General features: G+C 42.6%; 1 protein-coding gene across 2 annotated transcripts in view; it reads left to right on the top strand.

Moving 5' to 3' along the window:
• Positions 1 to 21,032, top strand: part of LOC111977902 (leucine zipper putative tumor suppressor 2 homolog) — a 42,886-nt gene that overhangs the window by 6,670 nt on the left and 15,184 nt on the right. The window contains exons 2-3 of one of the 2 annotated variants that reach the window (XM_070448320.1): positions 15,690 to 15,749; positions 15,963 to 16,083. The gene's annotated coding sequence lies outside the window, so the exon portion shown is untranslated. The remainder of the gene's footprint in view (positions 1 to 15,689; positions 15,750 to 15,962; positions 16,084 to 21,032) is intronic. The other variant, XM_024007681.3, reaches the window with a different exon arrangement.

The raw sequence follows: 21,032 nt of genomic DNA, 5'->3' as shown, positions 1-21,032 counted from the left end.
GCACTTCAGGGAGGCTCGGCCCTTAACCTAAAGGCTAATAAAAGGTTCTGTGTGTGCCTACCTACTTTTATCTGGATGTGTCTGTAAAATATCTGTCAACAGTACTACTTCCTCCTTTACAATGGATCCCTTTCAATGCCTGATGACACAGACCGAGCCGGGCCACTGTCTTGCCCTCAGGCTTTAGTGATGTTCTCAGCATTAAGCTAAGTGAACAGCTGGGCCACACAGCTTTCTGAAGGGCACTGGGACAGGGGACAGTCAAGGGGGCCGGTTAATGAGGGTTATCACTCCCTGGGAAAGGTTAATGATGGTATTTTGAGACAAAATGTTGGTATAAGATCCAGATAAAATTGAGATTATTTTCATTAAAGGCTCAATACTGTTCGTCATGCATCATCTTCAGGAGGCAGGAGTTTTTCCTGGTCAGGTCACGATGTGGTTAGGATTAACTAAGGGGCTTGAAAATGAAAAAGTCAATCTGAAATGTCTGGGTTGTAATAGTGTATCCTGACGCAGTGGTCCTTTGAGCCGGATCATAAACAGTGCCTCTCTGCCTCATGTTGTAAGGAGCTCTCGCACCCTCAACCTTCGGCTCRAAGTCATCTCCCTGGGTATCAGACAGACAGATAGCCAGCATACGAACCCCAATATGTCCTGACCGTACACAATCTGTGCTCCACCACCACTGTAACTGCATTACCCTCTATCTTCCTCCAATGCTTTCTCTCCCGCTTCACTTCTCAGGCTCGACTTTAACCCTGCATTCATTTAAGCACTTTGACAAGTGGCCCAGTAACTGCTGGGCTGGAGCTGGGAATTAGATTTACAGTTTGGTAAACATTCCCGATAAGACGTCAGACTAGGCGACTAGTGGAATTTGCTGCCTTATTGCATTTTTGCACTGACTGTCGATTTTGTCACCAGTCTTATAATCTGTAGTGATTGAATTTGTTGATTCAATGGACGGTAAAATAAAATTTTAGTGATGGTCAGTGCAGTACAGTTTTGCTGATATTGCAGAATATTATTGCTGATATTATTACAGAAAGGACTAGAAAGCTAGGACCCAGGGGCTGTTTGTAGTGGACAGTTTTTTTTCTTTGTGCCGGAGCCTGCCTTCTTATATTTCCAAAATCAAAGGAATGAGGTCTGCAGATTTCAGTCAATGAGTTTTTACACTACTTTAATATCCTGTCTGGGGAATTTTTGACCTATGTTCTGGTTACTGTAAATTCAGATGAATACAAACTGTTGAGGTTGAAAAACAAAATGGTATTCTTTTGTGATCAAATGTTATTTTATTTAGTAATAATAATTACATGCAAACATGAATACAAAAGGGTGTTGCACTCCCCCCTTCCCACATCCTAATCCCACCCCACTCGAGACCTAAGGGATCAAATTAAATAAACATACATGTATAAAATAAACAACAAAGCAACACATCACAAATTGTTTCAGTGGCAAAAAGCCATTGGTTTAATAAAGTGTGACATGGTATAAATGTCATGTTCTTCCTGAGTGCTTTGTGATTGGGCGGTGGTAGTTTGTGATGACATTCACAGCTGGTGTGGGATGGCCCTCATGTACTGAACTGTACTGTACTTCTCTCACTCCTTTTCCCCTTGCTAACGTTTCCTGCAGTGCTGTGAAGGTATTACCTAGGCTTACGTAACCGGGGTTGTTTGTTTGGTTATTTTTAAATATACTTTCTCATTACTAGTGCTGAGCAATTAACCAACATTTTGGTTTTCAAACAACTAATCGGCCGACTTGACTTGTGTTCAATTATTTAAATTCTATTTCTTTCATTTTTGGGGGGGCTCAATGCACACATTGTGTAGTTTCTCTATAGAGAAATCAGATCAAGCCCAAACTGTGCGCTGTACAGTGCATTCGGAAAGTATTCAAACCCCTTGACTTTTTCCACATTTTGTTACGTTACAGCCTTATTCTAAAAAGGGTTAAATTGTTTTTTCCCCCTCATCAATCGACACACAATACCCCATAATGACAAAGCAAAAACAGGTTTTACATTTATTTGCAAATGTATTTAAAATAAAAAACGGTTATTACATTTCCATAAGTATTCAGACCCTTTACTCAGTACTTTGTTGAACTACCTTTGGCAGCGATTATAGCCTCAAGTCTTTTTGGGTATGATACTATAAGCTTGGCACACCTGTATTTAGGGAGTTTCTCCCATTCTTCTCTGCAGACCCTCTCAAGCTCTGTCCGGTTGGATGGGGAGCGTCGCTGCACAGCTATTTTCAGGTCTCTCCAGAGATGTTCGATCAGTTCAAGTCTGGACTCTGGCTGGGCCACTCAAGGACATTCAGAGACTTGTCCCGAAGCCCCTCCTGCGTTGTCTTGGCTGTGTGCTTAGGGTTGTTGTCCTGTTGGAAGGTCAACCTTTTACCCAGTCTGAGGTCCTGAGTGCTCTGGAGCAGATTTTCCATCAAGGATCTCTCTGTACTTTGCTCCGTTCATCTTTCCCTCGATCCTGACTAGTCTCCCTATCCCTGCCGCTGAAAAACATCCCCACAGCATGATGCTGCCACCACCATGCTTCACCGCAGGGATGGTGCCAGGTTTCCTTCAGACGTGACGCTTGGCATTCAGGCCAAAGAGTTCAATCTTGGATTCATCAGACCAGAACTCTGGAGCTCTGTCAGTGACCATCGGGTTCTTGGTCACCCCCCTGACCAGGGCACTTCTCCCCCGATTGCTCAGTTTGGCCAGGCGGCCAGCTCTAGGAAGAGTCTTGGTGGTTCCAAACTTCTTCCATTTAGGAATGACGGAGGCCACTGTGTTCTTGGGGACCTTCAATGCTGCATAAATGTTTTGGTACCCTTCCCCAGATCTGTGCCTCGACACAATCCTGTCTCAGAGTTCTATGGACGATTCCTTAGACCTCATGGCTTGGTTTGTGAATGAAGGGTGGTTAATTAAGCAATAAGGCCCGAGGAGGTGTGGTGTATTGGCCATACAGTATAAAATGGTTACTAACGTAATTAGAGCAGTCAAAATAAATGTTTTGTCATACCTGTGGTATACAGTCTGATATCACGGTTTTCAGCATTCAGGGCTCGAACCACCCAGTGTATAATAAGTGATAAGGCAGTCACTACCATCTTGGGATTTTATTAATTGTATTATTCTCGCATAATGCATTTAATGTTTAAAAAAATAATAGAAACCTGGAAAAATGACACTTAAAAAAAATTTATCAAACGTAACCGAACTGACCTCAAAGCACTAATCGCTCAGCACTACTCATTGATCTTGCCTGATTAGCCTCCTGCTGAAATAGAAAGACAGATATATATATATATACACACACACACACACACACAAATCCCTAAATCTAACCTCTAAGCCTAAAATAGCATTTTTCCTCATGGGGACCAGCAAAATGTCCCCACTTGTCTGAATCTCCATTGTTTTACTACCCTTGTGAGGTCTGGTACCCACAAGGATAGTTAAACAAAAAAAACATGCACACGCGCGCGTACGCACAAACACACACACACAATGAAAAACAGACACTGGTCAGGTGTATGTGACCCTTTGATGAGCATAACTTAATAGCAGTTGTCCTATAGGAAGAAGCTGTTTAAGAGATTAGGTTTGATGGGTGAATTGAAGCAAATCGTGTGGTAGGCAGAGGGTGATGCACAGGGCCTGTCGGAGCAGAGGGCTGCATGGGGCGCAGACGTGTCATACCGAGGGGAACTGGGTCTGAAGTAATTAGTTTGGAGAGACGGTCTGCCTACACTGCTGACACACACACACACACACACACACACACACACACACACACACACACACACACACACAGTTTCAGTAGCCCACTGTGCCAGGGTGGGGTGGAAACAGTCTGCTTGAGTTGTTGACTACCACCCTGTATTCTTCTAATTTCTGTGTTCTTTTCAAATCACCAAGGAAGGAAGTCCTACACTCCACATTATCCTTGATGCATAATGTGTAGTGTTCTCATATCCCATTTATGGCTAATGAAACAGACATCCTAGTTATTCAAGTACATTAAAATGAGCATGTGCTACGACTATGGGAGTATCTATGCAATTCGAAACACAGTCCTTGTGTCTAATGATATTCCCTCCCTCCTCGCCAGCCACTTTAATGTACATTGGATTTGAATGGATTTTCCTCTTTCCTCTGTGTTCTCAGGACAGGGGGAATTACTGAGGTTTTGGCTGTAATGATCCTCAATGAGGAAGGATCTCATAGAAAAATAAACTAAGATTGGGACATCTTGGTGCAGAATGCTTTTCTTCTCATGTAGACATCACTCTTTTCCGTCGTATAGGATAAGCATGCCAGTGTTCTCCTGGGCATGTGCCCGAATAATCTGTGTGCCATTCCTTCCATAAACAAATGCTCTCTATTGGACAGAATGACTAATGTACAYATGTAGGATCTTAATTTGAGCAAAATATTCCTGCAGCAACAGGATTTGAACATTTAGTCCATAATGTTACTTGATCTGTGGTTAGGCAATTATCTGGTCAAAATGAGGCTACATTAAATGTGGAATACTGTCAATATAACTGTGTTAGTGTAGGTTTTCATTGAATTTATGTAAATCACAAAGCTCATCTGCATAAACATTTTCAGRAACAAAAGATGAATCAAATTAAGATRCTACATCTGTACACATTCTTACAGTTCAGACTTGCTCACACAACCTTGACAGGGGCACCTAGTTTGAACTGTTTGTATTGGAGCTGGTAGAAATTACCCRTAACTGCTAGTCCAGGTTCAGATTTGGAAAATCCTCCTAATGGTTAAGGTTAGAATTTTGGGTGAAGTAACTTGATCCTAGCTTGGTGGTTAGCAAAAACCTCRACTACGAGTGTTTACATTACAATCATGTACCAACTGTTGTTTCATCACTTCCTTATTCCCCCTCTGTGGCCTGTGGTAAGGGTGTGGTCCCATCACTGCTTGTCTGAAGCCATTAGCCTGATCCCAGATCTGTTTGTGCTGTATAGCCAACAAACTCCTTGGCATACGGCTGTACAATAACAAACCCTTGTGGTGCGTGTGACGGCAGTGTTTGGACTCGGAGGAAGTGGTGGGCCACCGCCTCTTATCCTGTTGTAGAATGTAGACCTCCACTATGTGGAGAACCCTGGCCAAGACAACCCCCACCCCCTAATTACTTCTCTTCCTGTGCTACATCAAACTTAATTTAAAGAAAWTAGCATTTAAACATCTGAAGATGCATAACAGTCAAATAGACAGAATTAGACGTATAAAAAAACATATTTTTTCCCCCCCAACAGGTCATTATTAGCCCACTTTGTCTCTAGACTTTTAAGGGTGTTTAGAATGATGGCCATGATCTAAAAATGATTTGTAYCCTATGTATAGTGTGGAACGCAGTACACGGGGAACTGAGATACAAGGTATAATCTGACTCTGAAGGCTCTTTTTGTTTTGGTCAAATTTGGACGATAGATTGCTGGCTGTCCTGCCTGCAGATTATAGGGTTTAATCTGTCCTCACTTTTTCTCTCCGTTCCTCTAAACCCCAAGCGGTCAATCAACGCAGTCTGTTTTTAGAAGATCTTAACATCTGCTTTTTGGAGGGCTCTTTCTTGTCACGCGTACCCACACACACAATCTTGGTAATTGATGGTTTGCCAAAAATATMTTCATCCAATATTTTATTAACTGAACAGTGTAAACTTTTGACCTAGAATGGAATGATTACATACACTACATGACCAAAAGTGTGTGGCCACCTGCTCGTCAAACATCTCATTCCAAAATCATGGGTATTAATATGGAGTTGGTCCCCCCCCTTTTTGCTAAAACAGCCTCCACTCTACTGGGAAGGCTTTCCACTAGATGTTGGAACATTGCTGCGAGGACTTGCTTCCATTCAGCCATGAGCATTATTGAGGTTGGGCACTGATGTTGGGCGATTATGCCTGGCTCACAGTCGGTGTACCAATTTATCCCAAAGGTGTTTGATGGGGTTGAGGTCAGGGCTCTGTGCAGGCCAGTCAAGTTCTTCCATAKCGATCTCGACAAACCATTTATGTATGGACCTCACTTTGTGCACAGGGTTCTTGTCATGCTGAAACAGGAAAGAGCCTTCCCCAAACTGTTGCCACAAAGTTGGAAGCACAGAATCATCTAGAATGTCATTGTATGCTGTAGCGTTAAGATGTCTCTTCACTGTAACTAAGGGGCCTAGCCCGAACCATGGAAAAACAGCCCCAGACCATTATTCCTCTACCCAACTTTACAGTTCGCTACCTGCCCGAATGCATAGTGCTTTCTCCTGGCATCTGCCAAACCCAGATTTGTCCATCAGACTGCCAGATGGTGAAGCGCGATTCATCACTCCAGAGAACGCATTTCCACTGCTCCAGAGTCCATTGGCGGCGAGTTTGGCACCACTCCAGCCGACGCTTGGCATTGCGCATGGTGATCTTAGGCTTGAAGTGCCTGACGAACAGTTCCTGTGCTGACTTTGCTTCCAGAGACATGCTTCATCACTCGGTGYTCTCGTTCTGCGAGCTTGTGTGGCCTACCACTTCGCAGKTACCGTTCTTGCTCCTAGACGTTTCCACTTCACAATAACAGCACTTACAGTTGACCCGGGACAGCTCTAGCAGGGCAGAAATTTAAGGAAACTGACTTGTTGGAAAGGTGGCATCCTATGGCGGTGCCATGTTGAAAGTCACTGAGCTCTTCAGTAAGGCCATTCTACTGCCAATGTTTGTCTATGGAGATTTCATGGCTGTGTGCTCGATTTTATACARCTGTCGGCAACGGGTATGGAATGTGGATGTGTCAATTACCGTCACAGCCCTAACTCTCACGTACACAAAAGGTGAAAGAATCAGGACATCATGGACCTGCTGTTTGTGGCAAGACCATCTGAAGCCCCTGCCTGATAAGAACTAGTAATTGTAAGGTASWYCYWWMTMWWKAKWWRGRWSTACATCACATCCTCAGTATGTTATTAGTTACTGGTCGGAAATACTATAAAGTGCATCCAAAGTATTCAGACCCCTTAACCTTTCCCACATTTTGTTACATTACAGCGTTATTCTAAAATTGATAAAATTGTTTTTTTCCTCAATCGACACACAATACCCCATAATGACAAAGCAAAAACTGTTTCTTAGAAATGTTTGCAAATGTATAAAAAAAGAAACACTGAAATATCACATTTACATAAGTATTCAGACCCTTTACTCGGTACTTTGACGAAGCACCTTTTGGCAGTGATTACAGCCTTGAGTCTTCTTGGGTATGACGCTACAAGCTTGGCACACTTGTATTTGGGGAGTTCCTCACATTCTCCTCTGCAGATCCRCTCAAGCTCTGTCAGGTTGGATGGGGAGCGTCGCTGCACAGCGTTTTCAGGTCTCACCAGAGATGTCCGGGCTCTGGCAGGGCCACTCAAGGGCATTCAGAGACTGGTCCCAAAGCCACTCCTGCGTTGTCTTGGCTGTCTGCTTAGGGTTGTGGTCATGTTGGAAGGAGAACCTTTGCCCCAGTCTGAGAACCTGCTCCAGAGCACTCAGGACTTCATCAAGGATCTCTCTGTACTTTGCTCTGTTCATCTTTGCTTCGATCCTGACTAGTCTCCAAGTTCCTGCCACTGAAAAGCATCCCCACAGCACGTTGCTGCCACCACCATGCTTCACTGTAGGGATGGTGCSAGGTTTCCTCCAGATGTGACGCTTGGCACTCAGGCCAAAGAGTTCAATCTTGGTTTTATCAGACCAGATAATCTTGTTTCTCATGACCTGAAAGTCCTTAGGTGCCTTTTGGCAAACTCCAAGCGGGCTGTCATGTGGCTTTTACTGAGGAGTGGCTTCCGTCTGGCCACTCTACCATAGAGGCCTGATTGGTGGAGTGCTACAGAGTTGGTTGTCCTTCTGGAAGGTTCTCCCATCTCCACAGAGGAACTCTGGAGCTCTATCAGAGTGACCATCGGGTTCTTGGTCACCACCCTGACCAAGGCACTTCTCCCCCGATTGCTCAGTTTGGCCGGGCGGCCAGCTCTAGGAAGTCTTAGTGGTTACAAACTTCCATTTAAGAATGATAGAGGCCACTGTGTTCTTGGGGACCTTCAATGCTGCAGACATTTTTTGMTACCCTTCCCCAGATCTGTGCCTTGACACAATCCTGTCTCGGAGCTCTACAGACAATTCCTTCAACCTTATGGCTTGGTTTTTGCTCTGACACGCATTGTGAATTGTGGGACCTTATTTAGACAGGTGTGTGCCTTTCCAAATCATGTTCAATCAATTGAATTTACCACAGGTGGCCTCCAATCAAATTGTAGAAACATCTCAAGGATGATCAGTGGAAACAGGATGCACCTGAGCTCTATTTCTAGGCTCATATCAAAGAGTCTGAATACTTACAGTACCAGTCAAAAGTTTGGATACACCTACTCATTCCAGGGTTTTTCTTTATTTGTACTATTTTCTACATTGTAGAATAATAGTGAGGAGATCAAAACTGTGAAATAACACATGGAATCATGTAGTAAAAAAGTGTTAAACAAATCAAAATATATTTTATATTTGAGATTCTTCAAAGTAGGCACCCTTTGCCTTGACAGCTTTGCACACTCTTGGCATTCTCTCAACTAGCTTCATGAGGTAGTCACCTGGAATGCATTTCAATTAACAGGTGTGCCTTGTTAAAAGTTAATTTGTGGAATTTATTTTCTTCTTAATGCGTTTTAGCCAATCAGTTGTGTTATGACAAGGTAGCGGTGGTATACAGAAGACAGCCCTATTTGGTAAAAGACCAAGTCCATATTATGGCAATAACAGCTCAAATAAGCAGAGACAAACGTCAGTCTATTATTTTAAGACATCAATTCGGAAAATGTCAAGAACTTTGAAAGTTTCTTCAAGTGCAGTCGCAAAAACCATCAAGCGCTATGATGAAACTGGCTCTCGTGAGGACCACCACAGGAAAGGACGACCTAGAGTTACCTCTGCTGCAGAGGATAAGTTCATTATAGTTACCAGCCTCAGATTGCAGCCCAAATAAATGCTTCACAGAGTTCAAGTAACAGACACATCATCAACTGTTCAAAGGAGACTGCGTGAATCAGGCCTTCATGGTCAAATTGTTTCAAAGAAACCACTAGTAAAGGACACCAATAATAAGAAGAGACTTGCTTGGGTCAAAAAACAGGAGCTTTGGACAGATTTCCACCGGTCTTTTGGTCTGATGAGTCCAAATTTTAGATTTTTGGTTCCAACCGCTGTGTCTTTGTGTGACGCAGAGTAGGTGAACGGATGATCTCTGCATGTGTGGTTCCCACCGTGAAGCATGGAGGAGGAGGTGTGATGGTGCCTTGCTGGTGACACTGTAATTTATTTAGAATTCAATGCACACTTAACCAGCATGGCTACCACAGCATTCTGCAGCGATATGCCATCCCATCTGGTTTGTTCTTAGTGGGACTATCATTTGTTTTTCAACAGGACAATGGCCCAAAGAGATTATTTTTTTGAAACAAAGCTACTTATTCACACTAAAGGCGCAATTAGGTACCATATTATTCATGACTTTGCAAAACAGAGCATTAACCAAATAATTCCCCTTTTTAGGTTTATAAGGCCTTGCAAACACCCTTAGTGTTTCACGAAATCAATCAATACAGTTTACGTATCCAAGTGCACCCTTGAATATGAACCTGTGAACCTCTCCCTTCAATAAGATATTTTAACAGATTGGAGATAGTGAGAGCGATCTCCAGCTATCCTCCATCCTACACTCCTGACAGATCTGGGATTCGAACTGGTAACCCTCTGTTTACTAGCCCACCTCTTTAACCTCAACGCTACCTGCCACCCCAAGGTAGCCTGCAATAAAGGTCTGTCGGTGGTAATGGCTCACTGAACAGGTCATTGAGAGGTTAGTGTTATCGATGGCTGTCTGTGAGGGTGCCTGTTCAGCAGATTAATAATGTAATGAAATGGTGAACAGAGGGTTCGCAGTCTCTTTTCGCTCTCTTTCTCTCTCTCTCTCTGCATGGAGTTTAATCCCCCTCTATCTGGCAGCTGGTGGGGCAATAACGTGGATTACTGCTTCCAATCGATTCAGAGTAGGAGTTGAGAGAGGGCTGGCACAGCTAAGCACCTGTTAATGGTCCGTGTGGGCCAACTATCAACCTCCAGGAGTTACTATTATGTTGTCATATCATCCAATATGTCTTGTAGCACCTCCCTCCCACACACTGTGTATCCAATGTGGTGTTATCCAACACTGGCATTATATTGCCACAGTGTGATATTTCTGAAGCCAGTTTATCGTCATGTGGCTTGAGCTGCATTACATGTGGGAAGCCACAGTTTTCTTAACACTTCCATCTGTTACCAACATATTTACTCTGCCTGGCTTAAGGAAAAAGTCAATAAATAAGCCGAAGAACAAATTGCAATATTCCTCCACTTGTAATAGAAGAATCGAGGTGTCACGTCTTGTATGTAGGTGGCAGGGAAGTCAAGCGCAGGAGAATTAACCTTGGTATAAATTTAGTATTTTAATAACTTAACAAACTCCAAAACCAAAGTCCATYATAAAATAAATGTGGGTACAAGAACCCGTCGCACACCAATCCATAGAACATGAACATAACAATAAACAATCTCTGACAAGGACATGAGGGGAAACAGAGGGTTAAATACACAACAATTAATGAATGGGATTGGAACCAGGTGTGTAAGAAGACCAGACAAAACCAATGGAAAATGAAACGTAGATCAATGATGGCTCGAAGACCGCTGACGTCGATCGCCTAGCACCGCCCGAACAAGGAGAGTCGTCGACTTTGGCAGAAGTCGTGACACGAGGGCTTAGCGAACATCTCTGATCCTGCAAATATCCAGGATATACACTGTACACTGAGTGTACAAAACATTACGAACATCTGACATAGACTGACCAGGTGAATCCAGGTGACAGCTATGATCCCTTATTGATTTCACTTGTTAAATCCACTTCAATTGGTTTAGATGAAGGAGAGGAGACAGTTTAAAGATTTTTAAGCCTTGAGACAATTGAGGGCAAGACAAAAGATTTATGTGCCTGTGAACGGGGGGGCTGGGCATGTTGATATCCTAACATTCCTCCAACGTTATGCCCTATAATAAACTAGGGATGGATACTGTAAATTGATTAATAGAATATCCGAACGGACTTTAGTATTTGATTACTTGAGTGAGTGTTCATTTTTCACACCTATTTTAACAATGAAAAAGCTTTGTCTAAATTACATTTAAATGATCCTTGTGACATTGTTACGTTAGGTTCTGAACAAACAGAGTAAAACCTCAAATGGACAACTAGAAAAAGCTTAAACCCAGTTTATTTTTCTGACTGGGTGCCTCAGCTGCAAGCACATTTTGCACACAAACAAACAGGCATTTATGTCAAGATGAGATTAGGGGTGTAACTTCTCAGAAGTGCTATCTGTTGCCCAATACTGCCTAACAACACATCCGCCACGCTGATCCTCAACACGGGCCCCTCAGGGGTGCGTGCTCAGTCCCCTCTTGTACTCCCTGTTCACTCATGACTGCACGGCCATGCACGACTCCAACCCCATCATTAAGTTTGGCGATGACACAACAGTGATCACCGAAAATGACGAGACAGCCTATAGGTAGCAGGTCAGAGTACTGTCCGTGTGATGCCAGGACAAAAACCTCTCCCTCAATGTGATCAAGACAAAGGAGATGATTGTTGACTACAGGAAAAAGAGGACCGAGCAGGCACCCATTCTCATCAACAGGGCTGCATTGGAGCAGGTTGAGAGATTCAAGTTCCTTGGTGTCCACATAAACAACAAACTAACATGGTCCAAGCACACCAAGACAGTCGTGAAGAGGGCACGACAAAACCTATTCCTCCTCAGGAGACTGAAAAGATTTGGCATGGGTTCTCAGATCCTCAAAAGCTTCTACAGCTGCACCATCGAGAGCATCCTGACTTGTTGCATCACTGCCTGGTATCACCAGCCACCCTAGTCATAGACTACTCTCTCTGCTACCGCGCGGTACCGGAGCGCCATATCTAGGTCCAAGAAGCTTCTAAACAGCTTCTACCCCCAAGCCATTAGACTCCCGAACTCCTAATCAAAGGGCTACCCAGACTATTTGCATTGCCCCCCCCCCCCCCCCCCCTCCTCTTCTACACTGCTGCTACTCTCGGTTGTTATCACTATGCAGCACTTTAATAACTCTACCTCATGCACACTGGCAAGAAAAAGTATGTGAACCCTTTCTGCATAAATTTGACCTGATCTTCATCTAAGTCACCAACAATAGACAACCACAGTGTGCTTAAACTAATAACACACATTGTATTTTTCTTGTCTTTATTGAATCATCATTTTAACATTCACAGTGTAGGTTAGAAAAGGTATGTGAACCTCTAGGCTAATGACTTCTCCAAAAGCTAATTGGAGTCAGAAATCAGAACCTGGAGTCCAATCAATGAGACGTGATTGGAGCTGTTGGTTAGAGCTGTCTTGCCCTGTAAAAAAACTCACAAAATTAGATTTTGCTCTTCACAAGAAGCATTGCTTAATGTGAAGCATGCCTGGAACAAAAGAMATCTCAGAAGACCTAAGATTAAGAATTGTTGACTTGAATAAAGCTGGAAAGAGTTACAAAAGTATCTCTAAAAGCCATGATGTTCATCAGTCCACGGTAAGACAAATTGTCTATAAATGGAGAAAGTTCAGCACGGTTGCTTCTCTCCCTAGGAGTGGCCGTCCTGCAAAAATGACTGCAAGAGCACAGCGCAGAATGCTCAATGAGGTTAAGAAGAATCCTAGAGTGTCAGCTAAAGACTTACAGAAATCTCTGGAAGATGTTAACATCTTTGTTGACAAGTCTACAATACGTAAAACACTAAACAAGAATGGTGTTCATGCAAGGACACCACGGAAGAAGCCACTGCTGTCCCCCAAAAATATCTGAAGTTCGCAAAAGAGCACCTGGACGTTCCACAGCGCTACTGGCAAAATATTCTGTGGACAGATGAAACTAAAGTTGTGTTGTTTGGAAAGAACACACAACACGATGTGTGGAGAAAAAAAGGCACAGCACACTAACATCAAAACCTCATCCCAACTGTAAAGTATGGTGGATGGAGCATCATGGTTTGGGGCTGCCTCGGCCTGTACAGCTTGCTATCATCAACAGAAAAATGAATTCCCAAGTTTAGCCTTACATTCTCGTGCAAAATGTCTTGATATCTGTCCGCCAATTGAAACGCAACAGAAGTTAGGTGATGCAACAGGACAACAACCCTTTAGACAGATGTAAATCAACAACAGAATGGCTTGAACAGAAGAAAATAGGCCTTCTGGAGTGGCCCAGTCATTCCTGACCTCAAACCGATTGCGATGCTGTGGCATTACCTCGAGCGGTTCACACCAGACATCCCAAGAATATTGTGGTACTGAAAACGTTTTGTAAAGAGGAATGGTCCAAAATTCCTCCTGAGGTTATTGCTGCCAAAGCAGGGTCAACCTGTTAATAAACTCAAGGGTTCACATACTTTTCCAACCTGCACTGTGAATGTTTACACGGTGTGATCAATAAAAATATGAAAAATTATAATAGTTTGTGTTATTAGTTTAAACAGATTGTGTTTGTCTATTTTTGTGACTTAGATGAAGATCCGATAACATTTTATGACCAATTTTTGCAGAAATCCAGGTAATTCTAAAGGGTTCACATACTTTTTCTTCCCACTGTACATGCAGGTAGAGTTATGAAAGTGACTGCATAGATGATAACAGAGTAGCAGCGGTATAAAAGAGGGGGCAACTAACCGGTGCCCCCGCACATTGACTCTATACCGGCACCCCCCTGTATATAGTCTCGCTATTGTTATTTTACTGCTGCTATTTAATTACTTGTTACTTTTATTTCTTATCCGTATTTTTTTAAAACTGCATTGTTGGTTAGGGGCTCGTAAGTAAGAATTTCACTGTAAGGTCTGCTATACCTGTTGAATTCGGCGCATGTGACTAATTAAAATTTGATTTGAAATGTTGCGTTGTCTTCAGTCGGGCAGTTCCTGGTTACCTGGTGACTTCTCCATGATGTTTATCAGTGACCTCCTGTTCACCTTACTCAACAGACCTGGGTCATAAACTCTGTTCCCCTTTTCTCTCACAGTAACTTTCCACACACCAAGTTCCTCTTTACCCTTCCTTGACCCCTAACATATACATTCCTTGTACATGTAAAGTAATAACTTGAACACGAATAAGTATATTTCAAGCTAGAATCCAACAGTTACCTACAAGGATATACCATGACGTTTGAAATTCTTAATTGAATAAAACAGCAAACCTTTGAATGTAGTTTTTATAACGGTGTGTTGAGCTACTGCTGGGCATTTAGCCCTCCAGTCTGTCCTGACATCGGTATGCTATTTTCCCCTCTTAAAATAGCAATTACAGGCGCGCACCTAATGGTGTTTCCACAATACCTGACACAGTTCAATGGAAAACACTCACCAGAAAACCTTTATGATTCAGAATCCGTTCTATAATGGTGAAAACTGTAGCTGTAAGCCAAAATTACCTGAAAAAAAACATGTTCGCTGTTTACCTCTGCCATTTGCATCATTTTGATTAGTCGAGAGCATTTTTTACAATATTCTTTGGGGTATATCTGAAAAAAGTTAATAATATTATTCTAAAAGTAAAATCATTTCAAATACCCTCCCTATTATGAACCTGGCACAGATAGTCAGCCAGAGCAGTGTGGTCGCAAATGGCTGCTTTCACAGATGAATGCTTTGTCCAGCATAAGTTTCACCGTAAGTTTGTCCCACGTTGCCGCATAAAGAAATTAAGGAATGAAGGATGCATTATCAAAGTATTGGAACGGGGCCCCAGTCCAAGAGGCTGCTGGGAGGAATCCGCTTCATGAGCAGGCTGCCATGGCAACCAGAGGGCTTTATTTCCCATTGGAAGCTCTCTGTTTGCCGGACTGTCTTGAGTTTCACCCATACTCTGGCACTCAGAGGAAGACAAAAGAGTTGGGGACAGAGGTGCTTTAGAGATGACTAATGAACATAGTGGAGAGGTCAAAGTTGAAGTATTACTCAGTCGTAAATGAGGGCAAACGTAAGAAGTGTTCTCTTAAGTTGGCATGGAATTCCCCTCTGCGTTCCTCCTTTATGGGAAGGGGAAAGGGGATACCTAGTCAGTTGCACAACTGAATGCATTCAGAAATGTGTCTTCTGCATTTAACCCAACCCCTCCTGAATCAGGGTAGGCAGCAAAACGTAACCACATGTTACATGTGGATTTGCAATAGTATACACATCAAAAGTCCCAATGCAAAGTTACACCTCACTTCGCCATCTTTCAGGTCATTACATAAGACAGATCAGAATGCCGTAGTCGTGTCGTAAAAGGTTTTTCAGGGGGGTGATGTAATATGGAGGACCCGGCAAGCCAGCCTATTCCCTATAATGTAAACTCTAACTTCAAATTAAACAAATTGTTTGCACTCATGACGACAGGTTTCAATAAAATGTTCAGCCAACTTACAAGCAAATTCTTTGAGAAGATAACCGGAAATGAGATAATAAATATGTCGTAACCCAAAAACATAACTGTGTTTGTACTTATAGGTAACCAGATTGTGACTACAACTCCGTTACTAAGTCTTTGACCACACTGTGTTTACATTGGTGAGGAAAAACTAATGCTTCCTACCCTTCAAGTATTAACATGATGACTCTGATTTTCCTTGGAAAGGCTACTTCCACCTTACATGCTAGTGTAGTATACACACTCAGTTGTGACCCTTCAGATCTTCCAGCTCTGCGTTGGTACTGTAGCAGTTGTAGCTAAGGTCCTGTGTTTTGCTAACTTCAAATCTTTCTTTCTGGTTGCTTCTGTAGTCTAGGAGCAGAGAGGGAGTAGAGGCCCAACAGCGACAGTGAGTCCCTGGGATGCACAGCCGACCCGTTCCCCCTAATTCTCTCAGGCCCCCAGAAGCTGAAGACCGGCTGCCATTGAGAGGTGAGCGAGCTCAAGAACCCAATGTGCTTCTGATTATACTGTCAATTTACCATTCCATTACTCAGCTGGTTCTCCTAGAAAGCGATGGCTTTCTGGCTTTCACGCATCTTCATTTTGTCCTCTACCTTGAAGTTAGACTCTGGAAACATTCTCAAATTACTACTGAGATTGACTCTCTGTGGCAATGTTACTTTAGAGCTCACAGCTGCTTTGAATTGTCTTTATACTTTCATAACAGAAACAGTTTGGAACCATTCTGTTTCTAAGGGTGCTTTCGGATAGAAGTGTTATAGAAGACACAGCAGCGTTGGGGCTATTGCGGACCTATGTATATCATACTAAGACAATTTAAGGGTGTTATATGTTCTTATGATATTTTGTAGAATGCATTATGCCTGTGGGCTTTCAGTAAAGTGTTACCAAGTCAATTTTGAAGTCGAGCAATTGTATCCTCGTACATGACCTAATTCCAGCTGTTTGAAGTAAGCATTAAGTCACTTAACCACCCTGTAACTGCTGTAACTCTTAAGATCGAGGCGTAACCCCTAATCTGTTTGGCACACAATACTGTAAGTCTGAGTGTGTGTGTGTGAGTAACTAAGGCGTCTGCTAAGTGAATACTGTACAGATGTAATAGAGCTCTTACAATAGTGATTTACACATTTTTTTTATCCACAAAGGCAACTCCGGTTAATGCCAATAGCTTTTTCTCGTCAACTTCAGTGTAAAGCGATTTAAAGGAAGTGCAAAGCGGTAAACATCTGGCTTGGTTTATTTGTTGGAGCATTTTGACTGATTGGTACAATACCAGCCATAGAATTCTATTTCTACGGTACTAGCCTTGGAAATCTAACTGAATCCACGTTTATTTTCAKTAGTTTAGAATTTCTAGGCTAAGTGATTGGTGACATAGAGGGATTTTTGGGAGAGGGTTGGTTGAGAGGTTGTTTGAGGCAAGTTTAGCTCTGGCTCCCCCTGGGAGTGATGTCCCCATGCAGCGATAGCAGACCAGACACTGATGGATTACCTAGCTTTCTGTTGGCCACAGACAGGAGCCCTTGTTATGAAAATATAATAGAGGAACAGCCAGATGGGTACACCGAGTTGGCAGGTCGCATTTGTCCTGGSTAATACCTTAAATGTCCCAAGTACAGACTATGGAGGGGGGGGTTGAACATCTTTTTTTTTTTTTTTTAAGGGGTAGATCAGATTTAATATTGCAGATTGTGACTTCTATCAATGTAATTGTCTGCATCGTTTCATTACCATCAACCGCTCCCATCTATCTCTGAAGACCATCCAGTTTTGATTTCTAGCTGCCATATATTATTCCGCTGTGTTTCACAAAAGTTCTTTCTATTTCTATTCTCTTAGTTTCTACAGATTGTAAATTAAAGAAACATTTTTGCTAAGAGCAATAATATAATAATCGGTTGACTATGACTTTTCAAATCACCCAGCAGTGCCATCTGCAGAGTTGGCTCCAAGTAAATGTTCAGCCATTGCTGAACCTATGACCTAAACAAGCTACATATGGGCAGTACCAAAACAAGTGACCTAATGATTCTGTCACTTCGCAGCAAAATCTGCAGAACTATGATGGTTGTATCCCATATATATAGAAGAATTTTGTATAAATATTTTAAGATTTGAGTCAGGTGTCGTTTTGTGTATCAGTTCCTAAACCATGTGCCATGGAATCAGTACATCGAAAATCTCCTCCCAACTAAGTCATGATGGAGGTGTTTGTTTAACCTGTTGGATGAAATTATGCTGACACCATCTAAAGTATCATTTCCACCTCCAGAAATGAGCCAAATAACAATGTTAAAATGATTTATTATTGTAACATATTGGACCATGCATATAGCTTTTGCATGGTTCATAATATCAGGTATGCTATTAGCAACAATAAGCATACTCACCTCTAGCCCAACTGACGCAGCATAGTGGCTATACATAAATAGGTTGACGCATGGGGTTGCCAATCTGCATTTACCCTATTGAGCTAATCAGTCCTGCATCGGTTTGGATGCCCACAGTTGAGGCGGGTAGACTGAAAACATTCTGTCAACCCGTGGGTCGGTTCACGGTTCAGAGTAATTACATTGCGGATGGGGAAACATTTTAAATCAAGATAATCCACTTTTTAAAAACCTAGGAGCTAGTTGTGTTGCATTGCGGCCAGGCAGACATAAGCCTACCAGCCACGCGCACATTGAGAGTGTGTGGAGACGGGAACTGGACCTAGGTTACATAACACCTTAAGTTAATTTCCCCCTCATCTTTTCCCTTAAAGTTTCCTTAACTTTAAGTCCGTTGCATAAAACATTTTAAGGTGAATTCCCCCCCCCCCTAAATGAAGTGTAAAAGTTAAGGGTGCCCATGAGGTCCCTTAACTGCTTCATTCAGTATAGATATCAATGTAAATAGCATTTGTGGAGGTGAATGTTGCTTTCATCTGCCCTGGTTAACAAAGGAAAACCTCAACCAGCTAGCTACTTAGTGCACCTTCCATTGTTTAACTATCTATGGCTACAAAGCTAGCTGGCTAGTTAACTATACTATATTCTGGGAATTCCCTCCCTATGGCACTCGTAACTTGAATGCGCCTCAATAAACATTTTTCTTGCATAGAACACACAACAAGTGAGGTCAGTACAGGTGCATCAAAGCTGGGACCGAGAGAATGGAAAACAGCTTCTATCTCAAGGCCATCAGACTGTTTAACAGCCATCACTAACACCGAGAGGCTGCTGCCTACAAAATCATTGGCCACTTTAATAAACGGATCACTAGTCACTTTAATAATGCCACTTGAATAATGTTTACATACCTTGCATTACTCAACTCATATGTATATACTGTATTTTATACCATCTATTGCATCTTGCCTATGCCGCTCTCATTGCTCATCCATATATTTATATATTCTTATTCCATTCCTTTACTTAGATTTGTGTGTATTAGGTATCTGTTGTGGAATTGTTAGATATTACTGCACTGTCGGAACTAGAAGCACAAGCATTTCGATACGCTCGCAATAACATCTGCTAACCATGTGTATGTGACCAATACAATTTGATTTGATTTGGACTAGGTAAATAGATACAATTATTCTACTATGGGGTTGTCAGATTTTTCCAATAGGGTCTGGCTCCAGCAGAAACCTTCTCATGCAATAATGCTGTGAGACACAATGTCAATTGGTGCCAGAGAGGTTGGTGAGCGACTGGGCCCATGATTAATTGTCACCCGGTCTGGACACTCACGGGGGGATTCTTGTTATCCAGTCTSCTGCAGACAACTTTAGAGCTCTTATAGTACTGGATTGGACCAATACCAGGGGTCACCTTGCTTTACACCCCTCTCTCAGCCTCACTTTGGTTTCCCTCAAGGTGAGTGAAGAGCTCTACCTATTCAACACCTCACTGTATGAAGGACACAAGCAGACCACTGAGCAGTGTGTGACCCACTTGTAGGACTTTTGAGAGAGAGAGATGTATGTGCTGTAGCCTACTTCTCTAGCTACCCTACTTTAGTCTACTCTGTCAGACAGCTTAACATTGATTGAAACAGTTGTTCATTGATTATGGCCAGATGGAGGATTTGCAGGTCAGGGTTGAGGCTGAATGGTGTCTGCCTGGAGGAGTATAATATAACTTCTCTGGAAACAGACAGGCTGAAAACAGGGACTGTCAGTAGGTGTTTGGATCTCACTGTCTGTCGAGGCTTCATTAAGAAACTAACACACTGTGACTGACTGAAGTGGGACCCTGCTATGAACTGTAAAGGGTTATGTTGCTTGTCTGTAGCACGTCCCCCGGCAATGAGGCTCTTTATCTACTTCCCCAGAGTCAGATGAACTCGTGGGTACAATTGTTATGTCTCTGTGTCCAGTATGAAGGTAGTTTCATGAGCCAATGCTAACTAGCGTTAGCACAATGACTGGATGCCTATGGGTATCTGCTAGAGTGCTAGCAGATACCATAGACCTCCAGTCATTATGCTAACATTAGTTAGCAATTGCAGTAGTTAGCAACTTCGTTCAAACTGCACGTAGGGTCATAYAAATGGTATCAACCAGTTCATCTGACTCTGGGGAAGTAGATAAAGGGCCTCTTTGCCAAAATCCCGAYTAATCTTTAATAAAAAGGAAATGTATTTATCTTATGAGTTGAACAGACCTTATGTCTTTTACACATGCATTCATGGGCGCACATACTGTAGATACAGATGTACTATCTTAAAGGAGAGCTGCACTTCCTGATTTGGCCTCATTTTTCATCAACGCTCAATAAGAAATGCTAGCGGCCATGACTGAAGGCAAACGAGAGTTGTCTTCCGGGCGTGGTTTCATATGGGTGTTTTTTTTGTCTTTGCCATTCAACCACAACAAACAAGGGCTAATACAGTTCTATGTGTGGGCTAGAGTAGAGAGGAAGAGGCGAATATAAAGTAAAGCCAGCGCTGACCTTTAGTTTAGCCAAGCTGCCAGCAGCTAGTTGGCATAGCTTGGGGGATAGCTAGCGGCATCTAATGTTAGCTAGCTGATATTTCTRGGTCAAATCACAGTTATGCCAAAGGTAGCGAGAATCWGTGTCTGGAATGTGTTTCATGAGACACAGCATCATGCGATCCGCTAGCATTATCAAATAATGTAGCTAGCTAGTGTAACCAACTCACTGTCAGCAACCACACCAGGCACAGTTTGACGGTTGGTAGCCCGCATAACTTGTAGCTAGCGTTGCATTTAATCCATATCCTGGCCATCTGATTCTTGATCAACTTTACAGAAGCCCATTTTCACTAGACTTAGTTATTTCCTGATCAATATGTGCATTGCATATCAAGCTACTGCCAAAGATACACCGTGTTGTCTGGGGAATTTGGTTTGCATGGCCAGGTATGCGGGGTTTGCTCATTTTCAAACATTCCATTGGTCRTCC

This window comes from Salvelinus sp. IW2-2015, linkage group LG18 (assembly GCF_002910315.2).
Source record: "Salvelinus sp. IW2-2015 linkage group LG18, ASM291031v2, whole genome shotgun sequence".
Lineage (NCBI taxonomy): Eukaryota > Metazoa > Chordata > Actinopteri > Salmoniformes > Salmonidae > Salvelinus > Salvelinus sp. IW2-2015.
The sequence above is the reverse complement of the archived record's forward strand: the minus strand, read 5'-3'. Positions and strand labels throughout refer to the sequence as shown.